The following is an 8,928-nucleotide window of genomic DNA, read 5'->3' as shown; positions in this document are numbered from 1 at the left end:
AGAGAGAGAGAAAGGGGTGTGGCGAGAGAGAGAAAGGGGTGTGGAGAGAGAGAGGAAGGGGTGTGGCGAGAGAGAGAGAGAGAGAGAAAGGGGTGTGGCTAGAGAAAGGAAGTGAGAGAGAGGAAGGGGGTGTGACTACAGAGAGGAAGTGAGAGAGAGAGAGAGAGAGAGAGAGAGAGAGAGAGAGAGAGAGAGAGAGAGAGAGAGAGAGAGAGAGAGAGAGAGAGAGAGAGAGAGAGAGAGAGAGAGAGAGAGAGAGAGAGAGAGAGAGAGAGAGAGAGAGAGAGAGAGAGAGAGAGAGAGAGAGAGATGTGGCTAGAGACAGGAAGTGGGTGTGGATAGAGAGGAAGGGGTGTGACTAGAGAGAGGAAGTGAGAGAGAGGAAGGGGGTGTGGCTAGAGAGAGTGAGTGTGAGAGAAGAGAGATGAAAGAAACTAGAGAGAGAAGAAAGAAAAGAGAGAAACTAGAGAGAGAAGAAAGACACTAGAGAAGAAAGAAACTAGAAAAGAGAGAAACTAGAGTAGAAAGACACGAGAGAAACTAGAGAGAGAAGAAAGACACTAGAGAGAGAAGAAAGAAACTAGAAAAGACACTAGAGAGAGGAGAAACTAGAGAGAGAAGGAAGACACTAGAGTAGAGAGAGAAGAAAGACACTAACATTGTTTCATAGAAAGTGAGTTTCATAGGAGTTTCTCTCATAGAAAGTGAGTTTCATAGTAAGTTAGAAATATGTGTGTCACAGTCATGAAGTAGACAGGGTTTTTGTATTTTTTATACAGATTTACAGTTCAGCAAAAACAGTTAAATAGTACTTAAAGTGTATCCTTATATCCTTATACCTGGGTGACATGTTTTTACATTTTTGTATGCATAGCTTATTACACATAACTTTTATTCCAGGGATAAGCTAGCATATCACAAGATCTACCATCAGTGTAGTATCCTTCATGATTTTTTAAATCCTCGAATCAAAAGTTAACTTTCCCTGCATTCCGTATGACCTATCCGATTAAAACACACTACACGCAGAATAGTCTGCGTGTAGTATATCGTTCAGCGGCTTCCAAAGTCCACCCCAAATTTCATTCACATGGTGGTTTAAGCAATTCCATCCGTAGGGGGGCGCCTATTGCAAAAACATGCTTTTTGGTATAAATCCACTATGTTTGCAACAGCGAGACACTGTACATAATTTGGGTAAATAAACATAATTTGGGTAAAGCCCTTCAGGTACTCTTCTCGATCCACTGCTGGTGTAGAGGTGTCCTCATGATGCATCAGGCAACCCAGAAAAAAATAAATAAAAGCAAAAGATTTAGTTACATAGACATAACAATTAACATCCCTAGCTGGAATACTGTAATTGTGAAAAAAAACATAGCAGTGGACTTAGGCATAATGCAGTTGTGTCTAGGTCTCCCTGTCGACTAATCCAATAGTTATGAAATAATCACTAAGAAAATGAGCTATTGCAGCCATAGTTTGGCTTAATGTTCTCTCCCGTGTCACTGACAGAGTCACTATGTCGTGAAGTCCTTCAGGACCTCCAGAACTTTGAGTAGAACTCAGCTGTATGACACCTTCTTCCAGCTGCCGCCAGCACTATGAGTAGAACTTCCACTGTATGACACGATAAGTCGATGACTGTGGCGCCGCCAGCACTATGAGTAAAACTTCCACTGTATGACAACTTGGTGCGGTACCTTGGTACTACACGGCACAGTGACTCTGTCAGTGACACGGACAGAACATTGGAGCAAAACTAGGTCTGCAATAGCTCATTTTCTTAGTGATTATTCCATAACTATTGGATTAGTAGACAAGGAGTCCTGTGCCCGGCCTCGACACAACTACATTATGCCAGCTGTAGACTCTGTCCACTGCTATGTGGTTCACAACTACATTATGCCAGCTATAGACTCTGTCCACTGCTATGTGGTTCACAATGACATTATGCCAGCTGTAGACTCTGTCCACTGCTATGTGGTTAGAACTCAGCTGTATGGCACCTTCAGGACTTTGGTAATTTACAGTATATATATATGGTTAAATTATTACCCTCAGGCAGGGTCTGGTGTTTTCCACTGAGGTCAAACACAAAGCGAAGCACACAGTTATATTTATAATCCATTCATTTCAACAGTAGAATAATGAGCTGTGTGGCTGTGTGGCCCGGTTGAAAAAAATAGTAGTAGTAGTATTGTCTCAGTTAACTAGGATCACAGGTAAACCAATAACAACATCGGCCTAACATTATAATGGTGTGTAAAACAGAAAATTCACCACGGACAAGACCAAGTCTTGCCATGGACACATTTGTCCGTGTACGGACATATTAATGACCTCTTAAACATTTAGAAAATACACATTAAAATAAATCCAACACAACTTTCAAACAAGTCTGTGGAATCTATGAAATCTATGCAGAAGTTTGATCTGCGACACAATTGTATCAGTACATTGAAATGCCAGATAACCAATGAACAATGAATGTTCAAGTAGCAAGATATCTAAATTAGATTTTTAACATAATCCATTCATCATGTCATTCATCCCCAATGCATGTCTTTTGAAGATTAGTCATATCACATGTGGCAGCCAAGTCTATGGTTTGTTTAGAGCACTAATACGTAAATCATTTGCCAGCCAAGTCTATGAACTTTAATGTTTCCAAACGTACAATACATCGTTTGCCAAGAGATCCACGACTTACCAGGAAAGAAGAGAAGCTCAGTCTGGGTATAGCTTGAGGTGGTGAGAAGACAACCTGAGTGGCAGAGTAGTGGAGAGAGAAAAACTGTTGAGTTTTTAAGTGGTGTAACCACTTCCTTAAGTGACTATGATAATGTGTGTGGGTGGCTGGGTGGGTGGCTGGCTGGCTGGCTGGGTGGGTGGCTGGCTGGCTGGCTGGGTGGGTGGCTGGGTGCGTCTGAGCACGGAAACAGCATGGTTGTTTTTCACCACCTGTGCGCAACCTAACACACACACGCACATATTAACTGTATATATGGTGATTTCGGGTGTGCCAGTACAGTACCGTTTCGGACGCGGGGCGGCAGGTGCGTTCCTGTTGGTCTGGACCCCCCAGAGGTCAACAGGGGGGTCCAGGACCCAAAGTTACTGTGGTATATTGAGCAGTATATTAAACACCACTTAAACTAACAAACCAGAGCAATGGAGGACCACATAGGGACAGTGTAGTGCCTCAGTAAACTATAGGACCATAGAGACAGTAAACTATAGGACCACATAGAGACAGTAAACTATAGGATCACATAGACAGTAAACTATAGGACCACATAGACAGTAAACTATAGGATCACATAGAGACAGTAAACTATAGGATCACATAGACAGTAAACTATAGGATCACAGAGACAGTAAACTATAGGACCACATAGACAGTAAACTATAGGATCACATAGAGACAGTGTAGTGCCTCCAACCCGATCTCACCCAAACACGTTCAAATAACACACACGACTAGTAAACCCCAAAATCCGTACATATTACACTACTACTGTTTTGACCGCGACGGAGGCGTGGCTTTCAACGGCTAGTAGTGTTAGTGTATGTACAGAATTGCCAATCTGTGTTATTTCACTGTGTTTGGGTTAGACCCTTTGGGTGAGACCGAGTTGAGTGCCTCAGTAAACTAGGATCACATAAAAACAGTGTAGTGTCTCAGTTAACTAGGATCACAGGTAAACCAGGAACAGGGTAGTGTTTCAGTTAACTAGGATCACAGGTAAACCAGGAACAGGGTAGTGTCTCAGTTAACTAGGATCACAGGTAAACCAGGTAGTGTTATATTTAAAAAATCACACCCGTGTGAACTGAGTGGTGTAAGGTCTTATATAGACTGATCAGCTGTGGTCTGACGTAATGTCTGACGTAATGAAATCACACCTGTGTGAACTGGGTGACCATAGCAACCATGCTCATTTTTTGGTACGAACAGACAGACAGACAGACAAACTAACAAAGCCAGTTGTAGGAGTGGTTTACACCACTCAATAACAAAGCCAGTTGTAGGAGTGGTTTACACCACTCAATAACAAAGCCAGTTGTAGGAGTGGTTTACACCACTCAATAACAAAGCCAGTTGTAGGAGTGGTTTACACCACTCAATAACAAAGCCAGTTGTAGGAGTGGTTTACACCACTCAATAACAAAGCCAGTTGTAGGAGTGGTTTACACCACTCAATAACAAAGCCAGTTGTAGGAGTGGTTTACACCACTCAATAACAAAGCCAGTTGTAGGAGTGGTTTACACCACTCAATAACAAAGCCAGTTGTAGGAGTGGTTTACACCACTCAATAACAAAGCCAGTTGTAGGAGTGGTTTACACCACTCAAAAATAGATGCCTCATCAGGGACGGCTCCAGGGGGGTAAAGAGGGGCTAAGCCTCTGGTGGAGGCTTAGCCCCCCTCCAAACAAGCCAAATTGACTGACTCAATTCATTGATTAATTGATTCATTAGCCCCCCCTCTAAATAGAGCGTCGCAGTCCCGCCCCCTACCAGGGCCCAGGAAATGATTCTCTGTTCATTTTCCTCATAGACATTTCAGAAAGTATTTATTTGAAGACAAATCATGACAACAAACACAATTTGGGCCAAACAAAGAATTAGAAAGTAGAAAAAAACGGCAGGTTACAACATTTTTGTTGTTGTTTTTCTTCTATGTAATTATTTGTTTGGTCCAAAATATTGTGTATGATTTGGGTTAGGGTTAGGGTTAGGTCTTTAAATAAATACTTTTTGAAATGTCTATGGGAAAAATGCATTGTGATTCATTTCCTGGGCCTGGCGTCGTCATGAAAGGGGGCGGGACTGCGACACTCTATAGCCAGCTCCTCCATAGCACCCCCAGTCACAATTTAACCCTAACCCTTAACCCTAACCCTAACCCTAGTTCTAAATCATCATTTAGCTGGAACTCCCACAAGTACCCCCTGGGGGTCCCCGGACCCCACTTTGGGAACCACTGCGACAAAGTATAAAATAAGCATCAAAAGATGACATAAAAAAAAGAATATACAAGGTTTCTAACTGACAGTTGTTCCTTTTGTAGCACTCTATAGTGTATGTTTACGCATAGTTTCATTATATAGATATTCCACTGTTAGGTTCTTAGCTTACGTATGATTCTTGACGACTTGATGTATTTATGTATTAGCATGTTTTAGTTTGTACATAGGGGTGTGTGTGTGTGTGTGTGTGTGTGTGTGGCCTCTTACCGTCTGCGGTTGGGTTTCCCAGGATGGTGGTGACCTCCTTGTTGGTGGGGTTCTGGCCCAGCTGCCCAGAGCACTACAGATATCGGCCACCAGGTTCTCACCAGCTCTGTCAAAGAGACCGAACGCCTCCTTGAAGTCTGGACACAAACAAGACAAGACACACACACACACACACACACACACACACACACACACACACACACACACACACACACACACACACACACACACACACACACACACACACACACACACACACAGTATACATGTACTGTACTAATAAACTAGCGCCACGCCAAAAAAAGAATACAAATACAAACAAAAATGAAAACAATGTTAACCCATTTTGGACTGAGGCCGATTCTAAAAAGCCCTCTAAATCCTGACCTAAGCTTTCTGAAAAACGTATATTTATGTCTTATATTACACTTATTACACTATTACACTATTGCACTTATTACACTATTACACTTATTACACTATTACACTGTTGCACGATTACACTGTTGCACTTATTACACTATTAACCATTTCACCAGAGCCAGTATTGCAGATGTGGTGCTCCCTGCTTTTAAAAGTAAAGTGGGCAAAGGCTCATTCATTTATATAGGAGCCACACAGTGGAACAGCCTGGAAACCAGTGTTAAACTGACCTCCAATTTGAGGACATTTAAACAGAAGATGGCAACTGGAAAAGTTTCCCCTATAAAGGGTCATCTTAGAGGGATGGATAGGGTCGTACTTGTTGTGTTGTGTATGTAATGTATATGTACTGTTATGTATTTGTGATGTATTTTAAAGTATTGTTCCGTTCAGTGTGAGAGGACCTCAGTGGAAATAAGTCTTTGGACTTTTCTGTGTAATCCTTGAATCGCTGATTATAATGTTGTATTATGATTGCTTTTCTAAATAAATAAAATAAAATAAAAAAAATTACACTTATTACACTATTACACTGTTGCACTATTACACTGTTGCACTTATTACACTATTACACTATTGGACTTATTACACTATTACACTTATTACACTATTACACTTATTACACTTATTACACTATTACACTGTTGCACTTATTACACTATTGCACTTATTACACTATTACACTTATTACACTATTACACAATTAACACTATTACATGTATTACACTTACACTATTACACCATTACACTATTACACTATTACACTATTACACTATTACACTTAATACACTATTACACTTATTCGTTATTACACTATTACACTTATTGCACTTATCAGGTTGAGGGACTGAGTGAACATAGAGCTTTGGATAACATATATATATGTAGGGAACATTGAGGGAACACAGGGCTGAGGGAACATAGGATAACTTAAATAATATGTCGTAAAATAAATACAACTTTTTTGTATCATTGCTCTCATGGCTTTGTCACTGTTAGAGCTCCAAAAATATTTATAGGTCCTTATTTAGATCAGTTATTATTAAACAATGCCAACCTTTTTTAACAACCAAACTCGTATCTTAGTTAAGATAATTAACTAAATGCTAAAAGAAGTGAGGTAAAGTTAACAGAAGTTTTTAAATAAACGTAGTGGAGTAAAAGTACAATATTTGCCTCTTCTAGTGGAGTAAGTATTGGAAATGGGAAATACTCAGGTAAAGTACAAATACCTCAACATTATTGTACTTAAGTAGGCCTACAGTACGTAAATGTACTTAGTTACTTTGCACCAGTGGTTTCAAGGCCCATTATTTATTCTACATTTGAGCCCAAATGGATCTGATGAAATGTAGCCTCTCCCAAAATGTAGAATATTTCTGGTGTCATTGTTGGATAAGATTTTGTCCACAATTCCATGCTGTATTATGTATTAATGTTGGTACCACAGGAGAGATACAGAGAGTAAGGCTGTATTATGTATTAATGTTGGTACCACAGGAGAGATACAGAGAGTAAGGCTGTATTATGTATTAATGTTGGTACCACAGGAGAGATACAGAGAGTATTATGTATTATGTAATAATTATTAATGTTGGTACCACAGGAGAGATACAGAGAGTAAGGCAAACGTTGATCAAAATAACAATTCTTCTACATTCTCTAATTGTGTAGACTTAGTATAAATTAACTGATGCAGGAGAGGAGAGTGTGAAATGAAACCAAATGGACCCACAAGGGTTCATTTTCTTTAATGTCCATTTGGCGGGGACCACCTGGAACCCCCTGAAGGACCACTGAATAAATACCCCTGCTTTACACCACTGACTACAACACACCATTAGTGTCTTAAAAGGATCCCTGGCTAAAGACAAATATGCCTTAAAACATTATACTTGCCCCTCTACAGTATAACTAAAATTACAAAATAAAAACACTTTCATAAAAAGAAAATGTTTCACTCAATAGGAACTACTCCTGTCGGAAGTTGATGTCATATATAAGATGTATATATATGTATATATGGAATGATGTCATATGCCTATGGAATGTATGGAATGCACATGCTAATACAAAGTATATAAAATATTGCTTTGCTCATATTAACCTTAGGAAGTATTAAATTGTTTTTATTAGCATATGCATTCCATAGGACTAGACCATTATGGACATATGACATCATCAACTTGCGATAGGAGCAGTTCCTATTGAGTGAAAGATTCTCTATTTAAGAAAGTGTTTTTATTTTAGTTGTAGAGCAGGGCAAGAATAATGTTTTAAGGCATATTTGTCTTATTAGCCAGGGATCCTTTTAAGACACTCAAACAAGTGTTGTTCATGTCAACAAAATAAGCAGAATGACCCTTTAATGTTTTGCCATGCTGTTGCCTCAGTAACCAAGGCTAGCTAGCTTAAGTAAGTAAGTAAGTACATTTTATTTGTAAAGCAAAGTCACAAGGTGCTGAACAGAACACAGAACAAGCAATCAACAATAAAGCAATAAACAAGGCAAAATCTCAAAACATAGGCATGTAAGATAGTAAAATAGAGGCAGAATCACAAAAACAAAGTATGTAAATGCTTAAGTAGTTAGCATCTTGGTTAGCATCAAACTTCTTCATAAACATCACTACAATGTTACAGTGTTGCACTAAAGTATGATTAAAACACCAAGACAATATTCTCTGGCGTGGTTTTTGTATCTGGACTCAAACAAGCAAATGAAGTATGTTATGACATGGTTAGCATTAGCAACAGGCTTTGGGCCTAGTGTGGATTCACAACATTAAACTTAGACTGAATTATCTTTGCTTCAGGATCACAGTCTGGACTCCAATAAGAGATCATCAGCTCTTATGTATTATGGAAACAATCAACAATAAATGACAAGTCTGTGCCTTTTTTTCATACCACTTAGTTGTTCACAGCTTGTTCTGACAGCCACCAGGCATCAAATCACCTGGAAGGAAGTGCAGTTTACAGAACAGGAAGCAGTTTCCGATTATATCCACCTTTTTTCCCAGCCAAGGTACTGGGGCTCCTTCTTTGCTTCCTTCAGGCAGTGTTGCCATGTCTGCTTATTATAAGCAACCTTTGACTTGTTTTTTCTGTAAAGTAGCTTGTAAATAAATCATTGATAGTTGCTGGTTGATGTTTTTTGGGCTTGATTCTAAAGTGTACAGTAGTTGCTAATTTGGGCTTGATTCTAAAGTGTACAGTAGTTGCTAATTTGGGCTTGATTCTAAAGTGTACAGTAGTTGCT

At 39.5% G+C, this 8,928-nt stretch overlaps 1 long non-coding RNA gene across 1 annotated transcript; it reads right to left on the bottom strand.

The window, feature by feature from the left end:
- Nucleotides 1-841: 841 nt before the first annotated feature.
- On the bottom strand, nt 842-8,714 carry LOC306917020. Its single transcript, XR_013789084.1, has 4 exons — nt 8,577-8,714; nt 5,244-5,380; nt 2,714-2,767; nt 842-1,266 (listed from the first exon to the last, which is right to left on the bottom strand). It is a non-coding gene; the product is annotated as an uncharacterized lncRNA (long non-coding RNA).
- Between the last annotated feature and the right edge of the window lie 214 nt (nt 8,715-8,928).

This window comes from Electrona antarctica (assembly GCF_951216825.1).
Source record: "Electrona antarctica genome assembly, chromosome: 24".
Taxonomy (NCBI): domain Eukaryota; kingdom Metazoa; phylum Chordata; class Actinopteri; order Myctophiformes; family Myctophidae; genus Electrona; species Electrona antarctica.
The sequence above is the reverse complement of the archived record's forward strand: the minus strand, read 5'-3'. Positions and strand labels throughout refer to the sequence as shown.